A 24619-nucleotide genomic window follows, 5' to 3' on the forward strand; every position below is an offset into this window, starting at 1 on the left:
TTAAAATCATAAATAGATGGAAACTCATAGAAATTACAAGAAACAAAATCCCAAACCTCAAAATAAACTATTATTTTTTAGATACTTTTAACATGGCTTTTATTGATTTTTCTTATATAATTGTTATGTCTGATAGATATTCTCGGGAATAATGCAAAATCTCTTAATCATTTCTTGTTTACTAACATTTTGAGATCAAAAGCCTTCAACAGAAAAAAATCTATAAGCAGGTTAATAAAATTTTCTCTAAAAAAGGTTCTTCTTGGTAAAGCTTGACTGATTTTAATATTTGTATAATAAAAGCAGAGTTTCATACTACTTACTGAATAGATTTCCCTCAATAAAGATCTACAGGAAGCTATAACTATAAAAAATTGCAAGAAGGTCTTTATGATAGTAAAATGCAGAGAACTTTCTTTTTTAATAGGTCAAGCTAGTTGAGAAACTAAAAACAAAGATAGTTTCTCATGGTTCCACTATCAGTTTTACTTTTAGGTCGGCTGAGAAATGGACGCTAATCCTGTGACTGCGCAGCGCGCTTTTGTTTCTCCTGCCCTCATCGCCCCTGCCTGCTGAAAGCAAACATGGCTTGAGAAAATGCCTGAAAACAGTGATCTTATTGTACCGGTCTTAGTACAGTTAGATGATTGAGAAGAACAACATGCTCTGCAGATGTGGAAGCCGTGTAATTCTGAGCTTCCTCCAGGAAAGAATGCGCTTTGATAGGCTGGAACTAAAGCTTCTCAAAAGGTGTAAAATAACCGTGAATTTCCTATTACTATAGACAACTATTTCAGATATTCACAGCCAATTTATGCATGGTGGCTAACAGCTGTTCGTAATAGTACTGCCTTAGAGTACGTATACCTTCTAATAAGGGTAAGGCATACATCCCTCACTTTCTCTTTTTTTCAAGAAGAGAAACCATGTTATAACCATGTTATTTTTGCTTAACCTCTGGTTCACTAGTTAACTTGATTTGATGAGGTTTGAAAATTTAAATAGAACTTTTATAAAGGATCTATAGAAGTACTACATACTTGTTTGACATGTTTGAATTTGCCTCAAAAATTCATTTTATATTTTAGAAATTTCTAGAAATTTAACACAAATTCATATTATTCGCAGAGTTTGAGAAGTATTCCAATTTTGCCTAATTATAAAAACAATAATTTTAACTATATAGGTAAGTACGTCCAGAGTGTAACCCATATAAATTAGAATACTCTCCTAAATTTATTTTACTTATTAACATTCATAGAATTTTAGTTCAAATAAAAAATTGAACACAATGAAAATGAAAAACATTTTTATATACTCTGTTAATCTATTTTTTATTGATTGCAGAACATCCTTAATATCTACATGAAAGCTCTCTATATCTTTCAATCTAGAGAAAAAATTTTAATAAGCATACTAATTCTCGTATTAATTCAGATCTGTGCAATTGGCTTCAATCTGAGAAATTTCACATATAATATTCTATACTTACTGTTCAATAAGTGTCAATAGAAGATGGTGATGATGATGATGATAGTGATGATGTTGATGATGGAGGGATTGGTGTGGTGAAATTTGTGTGCTAGTTATAATTTTAATATAAATTTCTAGAAATAGAAATCATTCAGTACTAGTAATTTTCTCCCCAAACACATTAGTCTTTCAAATATGAAAGATTGCTTTGGTTTAAAGGGGACAATATATACACATGGCTATTGTACATTGGAAAACTATTTGTAGGCTTAAATGACTGAATCTATTTGTGTATACTGCAAATCATTTTATAATCATTATTTCAATTAATTACCCTTTACATCCAATTAAGAGTAACTTCTGAGAGTTGAGGCACTGTATGTACTTTAGATAGTCTTCTAGTTGGGAGCCTTTATACTGAATTGTTTGGGGAACTCAAATTTATGAAGTTCAGACTGTTTTTGCATTTGCTTGGATAATCATATTTCCACATCACAAGAGGTAGTATTATTATTTTATAAAATACACCTAATTACAAACTACATGAAGTAACAAAACATAAAATGCAAACCTAGATTCACTACATAGATTTTTCAATCCATGTTCAAAAATTGGTTTGTTTTTGTTTCATTAAGGGGAAAGATTCAGTGAATAAATGAAAAATTGCTTTAAAATATTTTTTAAATAATGGTTACTGGTAAAGATAAAATATTAAGTAGTTTTAATTTCAAAAATTATTGTTATTAATATTGAAACATACATTTTACAGAAAAATATTAATGTATATCAGTATTAAAACACATTTCTACTTCTCCAGAAATAACTTACAATTCCCCTTACAGAAAATTTAGGTTTGAGGTGTCTGAATTTCAACCCACCTTAAATTCAGTGTTGAGACTCACAAATAAAATTCAACTATATTTTTTACAGTTACATATATTTCTAAATTATATTAATGATTAATATATTTTCTTATTTTTGTATGTAAATTTCTCATGATTAAAATTATATACAAAATTATAAAACTACTTAGAGCTAAGTAAAATGGTATTTATTTTTTCAAATACTATTTGTGTTCATTCTTCTAAGTCTTCTCTCTCTATGTATATGCACATTAATAATTGTCACCACAAATTCTATATGAAAATGAAATAATGGTTTAGACATCACATTTCTTCTCCCTGAATACAGTATAACACAGATATTTAAAATCTTAAGAGTTTCCTAAATTCCAATACACTACCACTGTAGCAAGTCATAAATGATAAAATTTAAGTGAAAATAATATTTTACTGAGATATTTATTCTGAGTAGTCAGCTAGGCTCTTTCTCACTGCTTTAAATAGTTTATACTGATTACATAATGTAAAGTCATGTATTATCAAAATTGCAAACTGCCATGCGTTTTGACAACCTGGAATGACTTGCTGGTAAAGAGATATAGTGGAGAGACTATTCTATTTTCATTGCAAAAAGCAAACAAACCAAAAAAGGTCTCTGAAGAGGGAATATGTACAAAAAAAAGAGAATTAAAAAAATACAATGTGGAAATAAAAGTAGTTTTGTACCTTCTCTTCAGAAAAATGCTGTTAATGTGATAAATTATGTCTTTCACTGTACTCAGTGGTGTTATCACAGGGGAGAAAAAAGGCTTGAAAGCATGAAAAGAAAATTTTAAAGTTTATATTATTAGGAGAGCACACATTTAGATGAGACCACAGACTGGCATGTAAACCAGTTCCCACCAAATGAGTCATTTGAAATGACAACATTTGACGAAATCAGTGATGTTCTGAAAATCAGTGCTACCTTCACAATCCATTAATAAAAAAAAAAAAAGCCTAATTTATGAGTCCTGTTTTCACCCCCAAAACAAACCCTTTATATATATATATCTATATAGATATATATCTATATATATCTATATATATATATATATATATATTTTAAAGGCTGTAGTATTGATTCTCTATATATATTAGTTTAGAAGTGTGAGCAGATAGGAGATCACAGCAATGATAAAGACAGGGCAATGGAATCTAGAACTCTATGCCACATTCAGCCTTATCTTCAATAAACTTGTATAATTCTCATTTTCCAGGAATTCCTGACAATCTTAATGTATTTCCCCATTATCCAAAATGGTCACCTAGGCTGAAATGGCACAATCCTGGCTACAATGAATCTAGTGAAGAAATGGTAAATGTTGCAAGAAAGATCAATTGATTTTTATTTTGATAATCATTAATAAATTAAAAAATCAATTACTCCAATAAAAAGGAAAATAAAATTCCGCAAGATTTCATCTACACACAAATTAATAAAGCAGCTTAGCCAGTGGAGAAAATTAAAAACAAACAAAAATTAAAAATATTATCTACAGAAAACATGGTTGTTTGAAAGGCTTGTCTGGTGAGTGAACTGACCAATAATAGCTTAAGACAGACCACAATGTGGTGAGAAAAACCTAACCAGTGAGTCGGACAGATGACATATTCACAATCTGAATTCTAAACTTGCCATCTTTTTAGTTCCTCTAAGTAGGAATCTTCATAAATAAATAAATAAATAAATAGTAAATCTTTTCTAGGATGATTATATTAATTAAATAATATAAGGATTATAAAATGTTTGACATAATGGGGGACAATGTTTGGAGAATTTTGTCAAATTTGTTTATATGTTTTAGGGCTGAATTGTGTCCTCCAAATTTAAAGTTCATAGGTTGAAGCCCTAACTCCCAGTACTGTAGAGGGTGAGTGCATTCAGAAGTAGGGCTTTTAAAGAAGCGATTAAGTTAAAATGAGGCCTTTGGGTTGGGCTTAATGTAATCTAAATGTGTCCTTACTGGAAGAGAAAATCTCAGGAAAGACACCAGGGACACTTGTACCCAGAGGAAAGACCAGATGAGGACAAAGTAAGATAGAGACCATCTGCAAGCCACGGACTAAGGACTCAGGAGAACCCAAACCTGCTGACACTCCAGTATTGAACTTTTAGCCCGCTGAACTGTGAAAATATAATTTTCTGTTGTCGGGTATCTTGTTGTGACAGCCCCTGCAAACTAATACAACATGTATATACAGAAGTAGAAAATTATCCCAATGTAGGCATAGGTCCATTATTGTATGTCATTATTATTTAAAAACATGCCTCAGGAAATGTTCCAAAAACTTTACATGTATTATTTCATTTAATCCTCAAAATAGCAACAATGACTTAAGTGATTTTTAATATCCACTTTACAAAGAGGAAAGTGACTCACAAAAGGTTTCAATAAACTAAAGTCACACAGCTAGCCCAAATCTGGAATCCAAACTCATAATCACTGTCCTCTAAAAGAAACTGCTAAATTAAAAATGAACAAACATTCAGTTTATGGACATGTAGTACAAATTGTACATCATTATTTATTGAAAAGCATGAAGCCCCACAGCTTTGTTAAGAAGAAAGAAAAAGTCATATAGACTTTAAACCTAATTTGGGCATACTGAGCACATGTTATCCAATCTATTTTTACATGAAGTTTTCAATGTTCATTTTCATAAGGAATGTAGATGACACATGCAATTTTTAGAACACTAAGAGCTGTTTGCAGTGTAGCCTAGACTATAATTTTAGAGTCCCTTCGTCTCATCAGTTTCAAGTTATCATTGGGTAATTCCTTGAGCACAAACATAAAGAAGATATAACGCAAAAGGTAATAAAAGCTGACTATTTTGGCCCATGGTAAAAATGCTCAGCTTTTCAACTTGAAAAACTGTGTTTCATTTTGCTAAAGTAATGTGGAGAAAGTATTAGAATAGGTCAAAAATCTAAGTTACATATTGTCTTAACAGAAACTCGTTTGATAATTTGAATTATTTTTTGTTTGCTTTTTAAAATTAAAATTTTTTTTATTGTTGACACTATTACAGATATTTCCATTTCCCCTCCCAGCTGCCTCTACCCATCCCCAGTCCCCCTTAGTTTTTTTAATCAAGTATTGACATGGAGAGACATCAAGGTATATAAAAAATGATACAAATGTTGAACATTAATTATTTTAAATAAATTTATCTAATAGGAAAAAAGTAACATTTTACTTATAAAAAATACTTATTACCAGTTATCATTCACTTTCCTAAATTATAGATCTCTCAATGAACAAGATAAAAATCCTTCTATATATTTTTCATAAATGTAAAAAATACATTCAAAAATGTATTTAATATTATTACACTTCATTGAAATGTCTTTATGTTTTTGATAGAGCATAAGGTAACTCTACTTGTAGATCTCATAAACATAAGCATAAATTCTAATAATTTAATTTACTAAAGCAGTATTTTTGTTAATTTACTGATCTTATTCTTTATTTGTCTTAAAAATCTAGGAGGGTTGTATTTTAAATATTTTCTCTCACTGTAAGAGTAGTGCACACATTTATGAAAAACTGAAATAGAATAAATAATAGTTTTTGTCATCCTTTAACCATTATGGGTCACTACACTTCAGATGTTAATGCACTTCATTTTCCTTTGGTACTCTTATTTCTGTATCTGTGTCCTGAAAATTTGATTCATATATTCATTTGTTCAAATGTGTACTGAGCAACTACTCAGTACCAGAGAGACCTAATACATGAACCATCATCATCATCGGCAGCCGTCCATCTCGAGAGACGATGGCGTAGCTTCTTGAGAGTCTATCTGCACCGCCGAGAATGGCTGTGCAGTCCGACTCGGGAGTGACAATCCCTGCCGCACTTGTTACAGGTGAAGGCAGATGGCTGTTGTTGCTGCTGTTGACGCTGCTTCCGCCTCGATCTTTTCTGGGCCGCCTCCTCGTTGCGCGCAGCCTCTGCGCGTGACGTACCTTGCCTGACCGCGAGCCTCCAGGCTAGGTGGTCGTCTGCTTGAACTTCCCATGTGTTGAGATTGATGGAGCATTGTGCCATGTCCTTTTTGCAGATGTCTCTGAACCGCAGTTTTGGGCGCCCTGTCATCCTCTGGCCTTCTGCTAGCTCGCCGTAGAGGAGGTCTTTGGGAATACGGCCTGCATCCATTCTTTTGACATGGCCGAGCCACCTGAGGCGTCTCTCACTAAGAACTGCATGCAAACTGCACATGTTGGCTCGCTTCAGCACCTCGGTGTTGGGAACCTTATCCTGCCAGGCGACATGCAGGACGCGTCGCAGGCACCTCATGTGGAAGCTGTTGAGTTTCCTTTCGTGCCTTGCGTAGGTGGTCCACGTCTCGCTGCCATAGAGGAGAGTGCTGAGTACGCAGGCTTGGTAGATGCGCAGTCTGGTTTTCTCAGTGAGGCTGGAATTGTTCCACGCTCGCCGGTTCAGTCTGGCCATAACTGTGGCTGCCCTGGCGATTCTCCGGTTGACCTCCAAGTCGACTGACAGAGAGCTCGAGATGGTGGACCCGAGGTAAGTGAAGTCGTTGACAACCTCCAGGGTGTATCCGTCGATGGTGATGCATGGGGGAGTCCCCGTGCCTTGAGCCATAACGTTCGTCTTCGTCAGGCTGATGGCTAGTCCGAACTCCTTGCATGCGTGGGAAAGGCAAGTGACTAACTGCTGGAGTCCCTCTTCGGAGTGTGATGTCAAGGCTGCGTCGTCGGTGAAGAGCATCTCACGGATGAGCACCTCTTTGACTTTGGTCTTGGCTCGTAGACGGGCCAGGTTGTAGAGCTTGCCATCGGATCTGGTGTGAATGAAGACACCCTCGCTGCAGTCCTTAAAGGCGTATTGGAGGAGCATGGAGAAGAAGATTCCGAACAGCGTAGGCACGAGGACGCAGCCCTGCTTTACTCTGCTGCTGACTGGGAAGGCCTCAGAGGTTGCGCCGTTGTAGGACACCGTGCTGTGCATGTTGTCGTGAAAGGACATGACCACAGCAAGCAGATGTGGTGGACAGCCAATCTTCCGTAACAAGCTGAAGAGTCCGCTTCGACTGACCAGATCAAACGCCTTCGTGAGGTCGATAAAGGCGAGGTAGAGTGGTTTATGCTGCTCGTGACACTTCTCCTGCAGCTGGCGTAGGGAGAAGATCATGTCCACTGTTGATCGGCCAGCTCTGAAGCCACACTGGGACTCTGGGTAGACGCGGGAAGCAAGGGTCTGCAGGCGGGCAAGAGCGACCCGGGCGAATACTTTGCCGACGACGCTGAGGAGAGAGATGCCCCGGTAGTTGTTGCAGTCGCTGCGGTCTCCTTTGTTCTTGTACATGGTGATAATGTTGGCGTCTCTCATATCCTGGGGGATGTAACCCTCCTTCCAGCAGAGACAGAGTAGATGGTGGAGCGGCTGTAGCAGGACTGGTTTCCCGCTCTTTAGGATTTCTGGAGGGATTCCGTCGCTTCCTGGTGCTTTCCCGCAAGCGAGGCAGTCGATGGCTTTGCCGAGCTCTGCCGCAGTAGGTGGGGTGTCTAGCTCCTCCATGACTGGTAGGTCTGGGATGGCGTTAAGAGCAGTGTCTGTTACGGTGTTCCTCGTTGCATACAGCTCGAGGTAGTGCTCGGTCCACCGCCGCATTTGCTGTTCCTGGTCAGTGATGACCTCACCTGTCTTGGACTTAAGGGGGGCGATCTTGGAGGGGATTGGGCCTGTTGCCTTCTTGATACCCTCATACATTCCTCGTGCGTTGCCTATATCGGTGGCTTCCTGGATGCTTCTGCACAGGTGTAGCCAATAGGTGTTGGCACAGTGGCGGGCGGTCTTCTGGACTTTGCTCCTGGCAGCCCGTAGAGCTTGAAGTGTACTGGGAGTGGGCGTGGCCTTGTAAGCCAGTAGGGCCTTCCTCTTAGCCTCAATCACGGGTTCCATTTCTTCCCAGTGAGCCTCGTACCAGTCAGCATTCTTCCGCTCTTTCTTCCCGTAAGCAATAATGGCGGAGTTGTATATGGCGCCGCGGAGACGTGGCCAATTGGATTCGATAATGTCCTCTGCCGCCATTCCCTCCCAGAGTGCATCTTCCATCCTGTTGATGAATTGCTGGGTCTTAACTGGGTTGCTGGCACAACTGGTGTTGATGCGTGGGCGACCCTTCATCTTGGAGTGGTGCAACCTCTTCGGCATTATGCGCACTTTGCTTACCACGAGGGCATGGTCCGTGTCGCAGTCTGCACTGTGGTAGCTGCGGGTGAGGAGGGTGCTGCCAATATCTGTTCTTCTGGTGATGACGAGGTCAAGCTGGTGCCAGTGGCGGGAGCGGGGGTGCCTCCATGACACCTGGTGGATCTCTTTGCACTTGAAGAATGTGTTTGTCACGCACAGGCCGTGGTGACACAAAAGCTCAAGCAGTCGCTGACCATTCTCATTGATCTTTCCTCTCCCAAAGTTTCCGAGGCAGGTGGGCCAGGCCATGTGGTCGGCTCCTACTCTTGCGTTGAAGTCTCCAAGGAGATAAAGAGTGTTACTTCTGGGGATCTTGGATAACGCTTCGTCCAGTGCATGGTAGAACTGTTCTTTCTCTTCAGTGGTGGCGCAGAGGGTTGGGGCATACGCGCTAAGAATGCTGACTGGGCCGAAAGTTGTTGACAATCGGAGGGTAAGTAATCTCTCTGTGCCTCCTGTGGGTGGCTCTATGGAGTTAACAAGCGTGTTCTTCACAGCGAACCCAACACCGTGCTGTCTTGGTTGGTCCGGAGACTTCCCTTGCCAGTAGAAGGTGTAGTTGGTTTCTCTGATAGTTCCGTTGTCGGCCAACTGGGTCTCCTGTAGAGCCGCCATGTCGATGTTTAGTCGTGCCAGTTCCCTGTCGATGACGGCGGTTTTCCTGGCACCATTGATCCACGGAAGGTCTGCAGTAAGTCCGGGACACATGGTCCTGATGTTCCAGCTAGCGAGGCGAAGAGCTGGAGGCTTCTTTCTTGTTGTTTGCTTGGAATTGCCTGGTGCGAGTGTTTTGTGGCCCACTTTTCAAGAGACGCCTCTCTGATCCCCACGCACCCAGTGGGGCAGGCGAGCCATGGCGAGACGGCACCTAATTGGCTGGGGGCTGCCCAGCTTGAGGCGGGCGGTAGCTGTCCAGTGAGGTGCGATGACCTCTCCCACCGTCAGAGGAGACCCCTGGCGCTCGTTTCCTTCGCCAATCGGATGAGCTTATAACCAGTAACTGTCTCCTCCCGTGTTGAGTCGACATCTTGCGATGACGCTGGAGTGTCCTCTCCAGTGAAGCTACAAAGCCTGGGCAGGGTGATATGGAGGGCCAGCTGTTGCCCATGCAGCAGACCCCCCCTCTCTTCGCAGCTGAAGGATCCAAGGGGAAAGACAGAGTCAATACAGCTTGGCTTCAGGTGCGCCGCAGGAGTTGCCGGTGTTGACTACAACGTCAAACCGCCTTAGGAACTCCGGCTCCGGATTTTCTGTCGGGGTTTACTCCCTTAGCCTTTCCCCTGAGGAGGTATGCCGCAAGGCAGTGGAGGTTTGGAGTCAGAGTTTCCCTTCTCCTTAGCCTTTCCCCTGAAGAGGTATGCCGCAAGGCAGCGGAGGTTTTTTGGAGTCAGAGTTTTCCTTCTCTGGTGTGCCCTGACTGGAAGATCGAACCAGCGACACTTAGCTCGCAGGCCGACGCTCAATCCACTGAGCCAAACCAGCCAGGGGCTGGTTGATGGAGAGAAGACCAAGTATCTGATTTAAACATGTTAAGTTTGAGGTGTGTATTAAACCCTAAAATGAAAAAGTTGAGGAGGGATTTGCATACAGAATTGTGCAGGTTGAAGAGAAGTGTGGTCCAGTATATAACATTTGGGAGAAAACAATATTTTACACTATGATGCCAGATAAAACATTAAACATGTTAATAACACTAAAAAAGAGAAGAGGCCAAGGACTGAGCCCTGAAGCATTTCAACAGTAAGAGGGTGAGGAGAAAAGAAGAACCAGCAAATGTGACAGAGAAGGAGCACCCAGTCGGGGAGGAGGAAAACCAAAAGAATGAGGGGTCTAGAAGCCAATAAAGGGTTGTCTAGTAGGACAGAATTTTAGCTCTGTTGAATTAGTGCTGATAGATTAAGCATGATTGATAAATAGGAACTGCTTGTTGAATTTAAAATGAGGAGGACATTGGTGATCTTGATGAGAGTAGTTTCATGGAGTAGTAGGAAGAAAACCTGGCTAGAGTGGAATTAAGGGAGAATGGGAGAAGAACTAGAGTGAGTGAGTTAATAGGATACTCTTTCTTGGAGTATTGTTGAAGGGGAATTTTTTTTAAAACGAGTGCTACTTTAGGAAGAGGTGGGAAATGAGGCCAAAATAAAACTTTACTTTTTTTTTTTTAACTGGGGAAAATAGCATCTAGTTTAAATGCTAGTTGAAATGACCTAAAGGAGAACAAATATTTGTTGGTGTAAGAAAGAGGGGAGAACTATGATACCCAAGAGAAAGAAAGGACATGAGAGTCTTTAGTCAGACATACAAGAATTTAACTCTAAGCATAGACTTGAGGACAGAGGATGTGAGGGTTGATGTGAAGAGGGTAGGTGTGGAAAGGTAGTCATCATATGTGACAGTCTGAAATAATCCCTCCCTTTTCATAACTGAATGAATGCACTAGGGCTAAGATAGGACAGGTCTGGAAGACCAAGACTGATGCTCATCAATTTAAGATGAGAACAATTAGTTTCTGTTTTCTCCACTCATGTTCAGCTGATTGGGTGCAGGAATGGAGTAGGAGAAAGTATGGATTTAGGTGGTATTGATTAGGTCATGGAATGGCCAAGAAAGCAAAATAAAGATTTTTATCAAAATTTTTTCACTTAGTATTAACTCATGAGCCCCTCTCTTATGTTACAAATACTTTCTAAATGTGATTTCAGTGCTTGTAAAGTACATGCAATAATATATTGAAATATTTCTCTATTGTTATTGTTTGTTTTTACCAGTTATATATAATATTTTAATAATTACTGCATTTGAGGATCAAAACTGAACACCAATTGAAAAAAGAAAAGTATCCAAAAGAACAAAATAATTACAAAGGGATTTCAAAGGAATAAACTGTTTTAATGAAGTTCTGCTGCTATGTATTGTAACAAATCACTCCCAAAATTCAGTGGCTTCAAAACAATAACTACTTATAATATTTTCTCCTAATTCTAAAATTTAGGTGGGACTTGTTGGCAATATTTTGTTTCTCCCTTAAAATACTTGACTGAAAAAAATACTTCTCAGGTGGTATCATTCAGCTAAGGATATTTGAAAGACTATAATATGTTTTTAAAACCAGTATTTCATGATGGTTATGAATTTAGATCAAATTGAATGAATTTTTATATATTTGTTTTATAAAAAATATTTTTAAAACATCAATTCTTTTATTGAATAACTAATTTTTGCCTCAGTTTTGTTGGAATCACTTTCCTATCTTCTTTAGGTGTAATTTGTTCTTTGTATGGCCTATTGATACAGAGAAATCTGATTGAGATCACTGGGGAGAAGTAGGAGGGGCTGTAGGAGGACTTTGTGGAGGCAATGGGAAGCAGTGTAGGACAGGATTGGCTGAGAAGCTGACTGCCTCCTGAGCCAATTGAAATAAAAATAGGGCTGGCTCTTTGGCTCAGGAGCTGTACTGGCTCTTGAGTTGGGCCTCTCAGGCTCTGGCTCTGGCTCTGGCTCACGCTCTCTGGCTCTCAAGCTCTTCTTCCTTAAGGATGCCTGGATGATCATGCTTCAGCTGCCTGCATTTCCCAACAGATGGTATTTTTGGATGGGAAGAAATTCTGGGCACGCCTAGGATTAGGCTGGCCTGGCAGAGGGTGTCAGGTTTATTCTTTTTGTGTTCCAGAGTGAGCAGGCTTTGAGGCAGAAGTCTGACATTCTTCTGGAATTGTGTAGCTTTTGTGTATTATGTTGTTTTGGTTTGTAAATTAACCCAATGGAAACTAACAGGAAAAAAAGATAGGAGAACCCAGGTGTTAGAATTTAGCCTTAGTTGATAGGCTTAAGTGATTAAAGCTGTGACTTGATAGGAATAGTGACTTCTTTTGAAAAAAGATTCCTTTCCTTTATCACCAAACCTTCACCTCCAGAATTTTGCCTACAGGGTGGTGGCAGGCAGCAGGACCCCAGCTTGTTGTTCAGTAACACTATTATGGTAATATTTATTTATTTTCATTCCTTTTTATTATTTAAATATTATTATTTTAAAAAACCTATGTTTGTGCCTCTGAACATAGTTTTGGGCATATCTTATGTTTTACAGTGATATTGGCTGCTAAGTAGTTATCCATCGTGATTTGCTTTTATTTTATCTTATTTTTTATTTCTTAAATATGTTTTATTGATTATGCTGTTAAGTTGTCCCAATTTCTTTTCCCTCTGCTCCCCTCCACCCGGTGGCCCCCTCCCTCCAGTTGTCCCCCCCTTTTAGTCCATGTCCATTGGTTGTGCATATAGTTCTTCTCAGCCTCTTCCTGTCTATTCCATTCCCTTCTACTATGCTTCTTAATTCCTGTACCATCTCCCTCCCTTTCCCCCTTCCCTCTCCTTCCTGACCTTCCCCCAATATGTTCCCCATACCTATAGTTCTTTATCCACTCTCGTTGCCTACTTAGTTTGCCTTTGTTTTGATTCCCTAGCTTCTGCTGTTTGTTGTTGTGATGCAGTTTCCATTTTAATGTTCATAGTTTTGATCCTCCTCCTTCTAAACCAGTCCCTTTAAGATCTCATATAATAGTGGTTTGGATCTAATGAACTCCTTCAGTTTTACTTTGTCCTTGTAGCATTTTCTCTGCCCTTCTATTCTGAATGACAGTTTCACTGGATAGAATATTCGTGGCTGTAAGTTTTTGTTTTTCATTCCTTTGAATATTTCTTGCCAGTCCCTTCTTGCCTGCAGGGTCTCCTTTGAGAAATCAGCTGATAGTCTAATTGGGACCCCTTTGTAAATGATTCTTTTCTTCCTTCTTGCTGCTTTTAAGATTCTATCTTTATCTTTAACTTTTGACAATTTGATTATAACGTGTCTTGGAGTGGTTCTCCCTGGGTCCAGTTTTTCTGGAACTCTCTGTGCTTCCTGGACCTGTAAGTCTATTTCCTTCCCCAAGTTATGAAAGTTCTGCTTTATTATGTTTTTACATAATTTTTCAACTTCTAATTCTTCTTCTTCACCCTCTGGCAATCCTATTATTCAAATGTTCGATTGCTTATAACTGTCCCAGAGGTTTCTGATCCTCTCCTCACTTTCCTTATTTTTTGTTTCCTCTTTTGGCACTGGTTGACTGTTTGTTCCTTCCCCGTGTTCCAGCTTGTTGATTTGATCTCTGAATTTTATTTCCTCACCATTTCTCTCATATGTGTTTTCATTCATTTCAGTATGAGTAGCTTTTATTCCTTCCCTGTCTTGTTCCAAATCTTTTGTTAATTCTGTAAGCCACCTTATAAGTATAGCTCTGAACTGAGCCTCAGAAAGGTTTTCTATTTTTCTGTCTGTCAGGTTCCTTATCTGCTGCCTGGTGAGCTGCATCACCGGGATTTCAATCATTGTCTGCTTCATTCTGACAGACTTGTGTTTAGTTTTGCTTCCTGGGCAGGCTATAGGGGGCGGAGCCCCATGCACTTGTCACTACCCAGTGACCAGCGGTGATTATAGATCTTTTTTGTCACACTGCGGCGCTTTATGTGGGGCCGGGGATCCAAGATGGATACCTGCCGTTACTCTCAGAGAGACCGGGATCCTTCCCCCCATCCTCTGGGCCTCACTGTCTGAGGCAATGGGGGGCGCTGCCTTCCCCAGCGTTGGGGTCACGAGCTGCCGGGAGTCGACTGTAGCCGGGATTGCTCCCCTGGCGTTTCTCACAGTCCCGCAGCTATGCCTGCTGCTATCACAGACAGGACTGCCATTTTTAACCCCTCCTACTGATCCAGATGAGCACCGCTGGTTTATAATTTCATATGTTGGGCTTCCATGTAGTTTTATTTTCTGGAATTTCTGGTTATCTTTTGTTTTGAGGTAGTTGTATTTCTTTTTAGTTGTAGATGGAGGCCAAGTGTGTCAGTCTAAATCTCCATCTTGGCTGGAATTCTCCAATTTGCTTTTATTTTAAACAATAGTTCTATACAGATATTTGTTTTACTTTGTTAACTTTCTGTGTTTATTTTCAACATGTATAATTTTGTTGATTTAGCTAAAGAATGGAGTCTCTAAAATTTCTTTTTTGAAAAATACACTAAGATTTTCTTTGTGATATGATCTAAGATCACTTTATTTGGGAAAATTTTTAAAAGTCTTAAAATATAATTGTATCTTCAGTGCTTGGGTGCTAGGTTTAATTTTCCCCTTTCATTTAACCTAAAGATTAGTTACTCAAATGTTTTATTTTATTCTAAGACTATTACACCAGTTACTTGATGAGATAAAGTTTTTACTATGTAACAAAACTATTTCATCAGACTCATTGCAGAGAACCAATGTATAACATCATCTCTTTTGTAAAATGCAATATTTTCATTCAAATTAATGGTCTTTTATTATACAATTAATTGTACTTGCAAAAATATATATTCTGAATAATTCACTCACTGTAAAGTGATATAAATGACTTGAAAGACTATTGTATGATTTCATCATTATTGTGGCATAGACAAGATACTAATTTCTTACACTTAGAATGACTATGTGTTCTGTGTGTTAAAAGTTATATATCTGATTTGATTTATTTTTCACTAATACTTAAAAATACTTTTAAAATGTATTAAAACCTAAAATGACAGTTTCATTTATTCACAGGATTCCTCTTCATACATGTAAAGTATCTTGTGTTTAATAATGTAATAAATCTCTTATAATAGAAATTTTAAATATTCATGTTTTTATGAGTTCATAAATTATATTTATCATTTTATCCACCTGGATATAAAACATAGAGAGAACTATATTAATCACATACTTAATAACACTGCAGTCTGAGGGTGTTTACTCAAATCATATATCTTCTCCTTTGGCTCTCATTTTGCAGAATAGGTCTCAATATTTATTTTTATACTACACTGTTATTGTAATGTCCATTAAAAAGTGCTATTTAAGTCAATTACTAATTGATTATATTTTCTAAATTTCTTATTAATAAATTAAAACATTTAAATGACATGCCTGTATACAATATTACAAATATCACAACTAGTTGATTTATATCATTTGCATACTAAGGAAATGATTCACAATAATATTTCTAGAGAATAGAAAAATAGTTTCATCGTGAACTTCATTAACATAGATATTTTTCTGTCTTCTTGGTATGGAATTACCCTTGTCACAACAAAAGCAAATACAACATGAATTAAATGTTTCCTATATAAATATATTCTTGCAGGCAGAGCCAATAGCTAATTATTCTTATAAACAAACCTCTATGATAGAATTTATGAGGTGTGTGGGTATATTTTAATGCCATTTCAACAAACATAATTCTGAAACAAAAAAATACACATAGACTATGGAGATGTTTTGCTGGAATTCCAGAACTACTTGAAAAGTGAAAGACACTTTGCTTTCTTCTATGAAACATGTTCATATTTTAACTTTACTATTATACTATTATTTGTGAAGCCAAGGTCCTTATGACTTTGATTAAATTTAATTCCTAACTCTAAAAATCATCTCTTTCTCTATATATACTCCTTAGAGACCTAGCTTTTCCCTCATGTAATCAGCAACCCTGAAGGCAGCAGAAGACAGTAGCCCCAATCTGGCTGACGGTCACATGGTTTGGACCTCTTGTAGGATACAGATAACATCTTGACCTCAGTTATGTTTCAGTTCCTGAGCCCTGAGGTAGAACAACCCCCTGGCTACTTTCCATGAAATCAGATAGTTGACCAGACAGAGCTGTCCTCAAGACCTAGAGAAATGATTCATTACCCTTACCTCACTTCTGACCAATCAGCTCCCAGCATGACCTTGAACTCCTAACTCATGATTTCTTGTGATGTTGACCTTATAATCTCTAACCTACATGCCATTGAGGAGTTCTGGCTTTTGGGCATTAGCTTCCCTTTCTCCTGGAAAGAACCATTCAGCAATAAAATAGCCAATATTTCTCCACTGCAATTCCTAGTATCTAGTGTTTGGCTCTGTCAGTGTCCAGTGGAGGAACTCTTTCTGTTCCATACCATTTACAACTTTATTTTTTTTATTGTGCTAAACATCACTTTCATCTTCAATTTTGAGGACAGTATATCCCCTAAAATATAACTCTATCAGAGAGTGAATCATTTGTATTGCCATCTATAGGAAAAATACACTATGTTTAATTTCCATGGAAATAAAAATAAATCATATAGGAAAGATAAATTGTATTAAACTTTTATTCTAGAACTGTACTTTGTTAATAGTATTGCTGTTGTTTTTGTCTCTTTTTTAAAGACCTAACATGGAATATTTTAATGTTACCCATATAACGATAACACTTTCAAAAAAATCTACACATCTTGAAAAAGACTATGTTGCCTGAGGAAATAGGATTCTTCCACAGTATTTCAGGAAATGCATTTCAGGAACTCGGGGATAGGAGGATTTGAGGTATAGTGGCAAGATTTATTGGAGCACAAAAAGCAAAGGAAGGGCTTAGGCAATGTCTCATCCATGACCAAGTGGCTCAGCTCCTTCTTGCTGTGGAAGAAGTCCAGCCTCTGGGGCTTCAGGCCCACACTTGTCCCCACCAAGCTCAGAGGAGAGCCAGGACCCAGAGCTGCCATGCCATTACCCCAGCGTCTGAGGCTCTAGTAGGCCAGCACCATCTCTGTTTCTGTTCTGTTTTGAAGCTGTACTTCAGCCCACACAGCTGCTAAAGGGAGAGAGTGACTCTGAGACTAGGCCTTTTTTTAAGCTTTGATTTTGTTTACTTGGGTTTGGGAGAGGGTAGGTTTTCTTTCAAACTATTCAATCTGTTTTCTGGCTTTTTGTGGGCTTGTGTCTGTGTCCTCCCCCTATCCCATTTCTTTCCTGAATCTTCCTGGCTTTTGTGTCTTTATCCTATCTGATCCTTTTCCCATATTTTCCCAGGCTAGACTCATCCACTTTGCCATTTTGGGTCCTACTGCTCATGCACCCAGTAAAGAAATTTCCTGATTACTCCTTTATTTTTAATTTATTGATTTGAGAGAGAGAGAGAGAGAGAGGGAGATAGAGAAAGAGAGAGAGAGAGAGAGACATTGATTTGTTGTTCCACTTATGCATTCATTGGTTGCTTCCTCTATGTGCTCTGACCAAAGATCACTCGCAACCTTAGCAAATTGGTAGGACACTTAACCAATTGGAAACCGGTCCTTCCTGCCTACTGAGGAATAGCATCTGTTTGTTGGAGGATGCAACTGTTCCCTGGAGTGCCTGTGAAGCTGCCCCTTCCTAATTAACACAGCTTAATTAGATGTCTGGCTCTACTTGCTCTCTTCCTTTGTTAATAACTAGCTATGTACCTACTGTAATAATTACATGCCTCATTCATTGAAAACCTAATCTAAATTTATGTCAGCATAATATGTTATGAGCTAGATCTGTGATAGCAGATCTCTTTACTAAAATTCTGTGGTCTCCATTCGCTGTTTGTCATTTTGCAAGCCACTAAATTTTTTCAAGTTTTGAAATTCATATCTATAAAAATGACATTTTTACTCAGGACCAATGTATCTAAATGATGATGTTTTCCTGGTACATTGTCATCACTTGCTATATATTAACTACTACTTTCATTGTGGTATATTTATATCGATAAAATTTTAAATGAAAGATAAATATATGCATATATGTATATGTGCCTTTGTGAAAATAAATGACCACAACTTAAGGCAATATATTATGGATGTCACAAAAAAAACTAAACAAGCTTTAGGTATTTCAAGAAGAGATCATTTTTAATTGATCTTTTCACAAGACTTCATGAATGAATAATACCCTTCCCAGTCATTGACAGAGAGTTTCAATTTTTAATTAAAATAAACTATATAAATAATTGATTGAATGACAGAGGAGCACTTTCAATAATATTAGTATTAGTACATATTTTTTAATTAAAATGTATTTAATTCAATGTATAGAAGGCTTATAATTTAATTCTCTATTATGTTTGAGAACTTCAGGTGTGTTTGAGAAGCAAAATACAATTGTTTTTAAAAGCCACCCATTAAAAAGTACATGAAATACCTTTAGAAAACATTTCAATTGGTTGCTGTACAGATAATAACCTTCAGCATGTGGCCATGAATTAAATGCAAAATAACATCAGGAGTCCTGCTTCAAGAAATAATTAGGCCTTCTGCAGAGTCATTCAGTAAAATTACATTATTGTGTTCAACTGAGAGGAGCTGTGTAGAATTGTATTTGTAAAATATAATTTCAGGGACAGCTGGCCTAAAAAGAGGAAGAATCTTAATAATATATGTTGCTGAAGTGGTTGGTTGTTTACTCCCCATTATGAGAGTAGTTGATAAGAACAGTCATTGTTGCATGGGGAAGAAAAATTAATTCAGGAAAGTAATAATGTAGCTTCCATGCAGTTAAACTAAATTTTAAAGTGAAATGTATTGTTAGGCATGCAAGCCAACAGGCCTGGAAGATTTGTGCTCCCTGCTCCTAGTCCTGAAGCGTCAAATCTATGTGGCCTTTCTCAGTTGGCTTCTTCTTTTATTCTCCTAACTTCTCTCTTGTAATGTAAACCTGGGAAAGAGAAAGTGGTAGAAAAACAAAAGATAAGCATACAAAATAGCTCCAGCTCCTCTGCACAAAACATTAATGGGGAATGGTACCACACTGAGATTTTATGAATAGATTGATAATAGCCTGTTCATTTAAACCAAATGGGGAGCCACTGCATGTTTTGCCATTTAAAAATCAATTTCATTTTTTTTCTTAAAAGCCTACATTTTTCTACCTTTTGTCAAATAGGACAATTAATTTTATCAACATAACCTTTCAATGTATTATAAACTCACATGGGCTAAAATAAATGTCTTGACATGCTCATGATCATAAATTATACAGATAACCACATGAAATATAGGGACTAGTATTTCATATATAATTTATTGTCATGTAAATTAAACAGAAATCAAGATGAGGAAAAATGATAGTTGATTATTAACTCCAGAGAGAACCAAATTTTCATACAATATATAGAAGTAAGTTAATTTCTAAATGGCTTTGGTTATACAGATGAATACTGAATAAATATTTGTAGTATATAACCCCTCTAAAAATATAATCATTAATAAATGCATATATTACTCATTTCTTGAAAACTAAAAATATTGGGGTGATGCATTTTTTTATATGTAAAAATAAAATTTGTAAATTTCAGGTAAAATACCTGAAGAGAAAGTTTTACTTTTTCAGCAAATATTTTTGAGACTTTTAGGTGCCAGTGATTATTCTATGCAGAAAATAAAATGGCGAACACTCAGGGAAGTGATATATACAAATTGAGGTGAACATTGCATATTTAATGTAATGTTAGTAGTGATAAGTATAATAAAGAAAAATTAAGCATATTAATGAGATTAATGAAGATGATGTACAAGTAGGTTGGTTAGGGAAGGCCTTTCTGAGAAGGTGACATTTAAGCAGATACCCATCTTTTATTCTGTTGTATGTTTTTTCTTTCTTGAGAATTCTGTAATATTTTTGTTATTTTGAAATTGAAAAGGAGCCAAAGCTGCTGGAAAGTCATATATATATACACACACACACACACACACACACACACACACACACACACACACATATGTGTATGTGCGTGTATATCTGAGATTGATAGAAATGCTTTTGTTGCCTTTACTTATATAGAAAATACGATTAAAACAAAGCAGTGGAAGAGATTTAGAACCCATTTTTAATTTATCATATCTCATGATCTTCTGGGTCAAGAATTCAGACAGAGCTCAGCTCAGCTGGACTATTTTGTTCCATGTAGCTTTGACTGGGGCCATCTTGGTATCCAGAGGCAGATGGGGTGGTCTGGAGGGTCCAAGGTAGCTTTACTCACACACCTGGAGTTTTGGTGGGGATGGCTGAAAGGCTGAGCTTGGCCTGGATCTGCCAAAGAAGGTATCTGTCTGTGCCAGTCAGATTCATAATCTCAGGATAGTCAGAATTTTTATTTTGTGGCTCAGGACTTCCTAAGAAAGTGTTTCAAGAAAGAGTAAGCAGACACTCCTAGCCTCTTAAAGTCCAGATCCAGCACCTGCCCACAGCATCACTGTGGCTGTATGTTATTAATTAAAATAGTCACACCACTCACCCAAATCCAACCTGGTGTCATAGGCTCTACTTCTTTAGAGGAGACAAAGAGTTGGAACTATCTCAAATCTGCCACACTACCCATTAAAAAAATTACAAAATTTACTCAAATGCCATGACCATAAGCAAGTTCACCCAAAGTGTTTTGATAGTTCTATAGGCTTTGTTTGTATGTGTGTGTGTGTGTATAGTATTTGGACCAAACCCAAAATGATATATGTGACAAGAATATGTCATTTTCATATATTTTCAATATGAGTTATATACTCTACAACTCATAAATTAAAATTCACTCAGAGTAACACTATTTTAATTATATACTGAGGGTGGTGACATGAATCTGAAATGCAGCAAAAGTTAATGCACTATTTGTATTTCTATTATAGAAGATAGTTTATTTTTATTTCAATAATGATTTTAGCATCTTTTAATTCTTACATAAAAGTTATAATGACCACTCATTGTGACATAATCTTTATTTTTAAGTCACCACTGAAAAAATTATAAATAAAGATATCTATACATATCAAAATTATGATGTCTCCATTTGTCTTAAAGACTGTATTACATCTGCTTGAGAATAAATTTGCAAGCTATTCTTCTGATATCTCTGAGATATCAATCTAATCAGTGTGGTCTGTTTCTGATGGTTCCTTTGACAGGTAATTCTAAGTTCCAAGCATATGATTCACTCAACCAGTTTCACTTAACAGTAGTAATAAAATCATCCTGGTATTCTCCCTAACTGTAACAGATGTTTTTATTCACTTCTATCCACTAGAATTACTTTAATAAGACAGAAAAAGTTCCTAGGATATAGCCATGGAAATCCTTAATTTGGGGATTATTAAAGATTTATAATAATTAGAATCTAATGGTAGCTATGCATTAGCATAATAAATTAATCTTATTTTATATATGAAAGTGCTGTCTATAGTATTAATTGCCAAACTTCGTTATGACTTTTAAAAATAACATTTGTGAAGTGTAGCACAGGGTGCCAGATGGTAAACCATGGTTCAACTACATACTGAAAAAAAAAATTGGAATAGAGAGTTCATTACTCACAGGTCCTGGAGGAAGTACATGGCATGACCTAGGGGGTTTCATGGGAAGATGAAGGCATGGTGTAGGCAGGGAGGAAGGGAGGACTTGGACCACCTTTTATTAGGGTGCTTTGGGGTTTCTGGGCTAAGGCCACACAAAAAGTTTGATAACCTCCAGGGAGCCTTATCTAAGGGAAATCATAACTAGAAGGCACTGGGAAGCAGGGGAGATGGTTGATCTCGATGGCTAATGGGGAAGTCACATCAGAAACTTACATTTGCTCATGACTCTGAGGGCTGTTATCCACTTGCATGAGGGCCTAGCATGAGGTGCCCACATGATGCTCTGTCAAACAACACGAATGTGGAGGCAGCAATACCAAGGAGAAGCTCAGCTTAACTGCTGCCAGCTATCTTAGATAAGAACATGTAAAAATCTAGAACAGTGCTGGCTCCATTAGAGCAGTTCTCTGAATTATCTAAATTCTGGTTTGTGTGGACAGCAAGATTTATACTTTCCCTGAATCCATTTGAGGTTTAACAGGGATTCTTATTTCAGTATATTCAGCCAAGTTTGAGAAGAGCTACGTGCACTATTAACCTGGATGCAACATACTTGCTTCAGAGATTCCTTTTGTTTTATACATTTCAAGTCCCTCCGGCACTAAGATCTTTTAAGATCTAATTCTTACAATTTATTTTTAAAGTGAAGAACCTGGAAGATATATATCTGCAGAAACTAGGAAATAAACATTGCCCTTGTGTTTTTACTACTTAAACATATTCAGGAACTGGCCCACAGCATTGCCACTTAAAGTAAATTTAAAAAGAAACTACTTCCCATTCTCCTTGTGCTAGACTCAGAGACAGCCTCATTCAATCTTTAAAATATGTCTCTTAACTTCAGTTTTGGCCAGGAAGTTAAGGAACATAATCATAATCTGTTCTCTCTGAATTGGGTGGGTCTGCTGGCTAATTCTCTTTTTGGCGTTCACTGTCTCAAAGTTGTCATACCATTAATTAATAACTATTTCATTTTTTTCTTGAAAAGCATGATAAAAAATGATATGCCAACATTTAAATGTCTAGCCATATAATTGCCTGCAGGTGAGAATAGTATCTACCTGGTTTAATTTCAACTCTTATAGGAATATCTAGGTCTAGATATTTGAGAATATTTGAAAACTTGACTAAACTTTTGTTTTCTTTCAAATCGTTTCCCTTTTCTCTGGGCTTTTATCACTAGGTAAGTCTAACTAGAGATGATTTGATAACAAGTAATTTTTATAGGAAAAAGTCACAGCAGGAGGGAAGTGGCGAGCGGGAAGAGGAAGGAGACGCAGGTGGTGGGAGGTGTGAGCCTGGGCCCTGGGATCGCCAGGACGGGAGCAGCAATGGGAACCCACGTCTCCCCCACCTCTCCTCGGTGGGGAGCATATCTACAGCCCCGCGCCACCCCTCTCCCATACCGGAGTCGCCGAACACCAGCCACCACCCTATTTTCCACTTCCTTACCAGTGCAGCTGGCTTACTCGCAATAGGCAGACCCCTGTTCGCATCTGGGAGAAGTGTATGCCGCTGCCATCAACCCCCTCCACCAGCCGGCACCCACTGGCAGTCAGCCGCTGGCCTGGCCCAGCCGCCAGAGTCAGGAGGGCGCTGGCTTACCCTCGCACCACGGGGGCCCGACCGGCTTGCTACCCCACATCTCTGGGCTGGATGGCGGCCCTATGAACGTCCACAGGGATGGCCAGCGCCGCTCGGACCTGCTGCTCCCACACGCGCATACCTTAGATGCCACAAGCCTGGCGGAGAACCTGGGCCTTCATGACAGATGGAGGAGGTGCAGATCGTGGATGAGCAACATCTGCTTCTGCATGATCAGACTGTTATTCGCAAAGGCCCGATCTCGATGACCAAGAACCCCTTGGGTCTCCCCTGTCAGAAGGAGCTAGTGGGGGCTGTGATGAACCCCAGTGAGGTCTTCTTCTCTGTCCCTGGAAGATTGTCCCTCCTGAGCTCCACATCTAAATACAAAGTGATAGTTGCTGAAGCCCAGAGGCAATTGTCCCCGCCTGAGTGCTTAAATGTCTCCTTGCTGGGAGGTGTTCTCAGAAGAGCCAAATCTAAAAATGGAGGCCGGTCCTTGCGAGAGAAGTTGGACAAGATTGGGCTGAATCTTCCAGCCAGGAGGCAGAAAGCTGCACAAGTGACCCTCCTGATGTCCCCAGTAAGCCGGTGGCTGAGTACTTAATCAGCCCTCACCTCAGAGGACGGAACAAGATAGCCGAGGGGAAGAGCATGCTGTTGGCCACACAGCAAGTGTGTAAAGAATTTACAGACCTCCTGAACCAAGATAGAATGCCCAACGGGAACAACTGGCCTTCCTCGGTCTTGGAGGCCAACATTCAGAACTGCTTGTCCCACTTCAGCCTGATCACCCACTGGTTTGGCAGCCGGGCCATCTGGGCCGCTGTGTCTGCTGTGCAGAACTACATAAAAGAAGCCTTGCTCATCCTGGACAAATCCTACATGAATCCAGGAGACTGGAGCCCTGCCGATTCCAGCAAGACCCTGGAGAAAATGGAGAAGCACCGGAAATGAAATGGGTGGGAAGAAAAGGACTGAAGAGTCTAAAAGGGAAAGCATACTCCAAAACCACTCCAACTCCTCTTGCCTGGGGGACAAGTTGAGTGTGTTACCCTCATTCCCATTAAAAAAGCATCTATTGATCTCCGGATCTTGACCATGAGCTCTTGGAGTCCTTAGTATTTCTCTGGCGCTGAAGAGTTGGACACGTTATCAGAAGGTGACAAATACTGATTCATTAGTCATTAAGCTTATGTTTTATTATTTTGAACCCCAATTTTCTTGTCT

The 24619-nt window shown here is 38.7% G+C and overlaps 1 pseudogene; it reads left to right on the forward strand.

Annotated features, from left to right (window-relative positions):
• Nucleotides 1-661: 661 nt before the first annotated feature.
• LOC150021304 (transcription factor AP-2 gamma-like) lies at nucleotides 662-24346 on the forward strand (annotated as a pseudogene).
• Nucleotides 24347-24619: the final 273 nt, after the last annotated feature.

This window comes from Furipterus horrens, unplaced genomic scaffold, assembly GCF_987537825.1.
Source record: "Furipterus horrens unplaced genomic scaffold, mFurHor1.1.pri manual_scaffold_1, whole genome shotgun sequence".
Classification (NCBI taxonomy): domain Eukaryota; kingdom Metazoa; phylum Chordata; class Mammalia; order Chiroptera; family Furipteridae; genus Furipterus; species Furipterus horrens.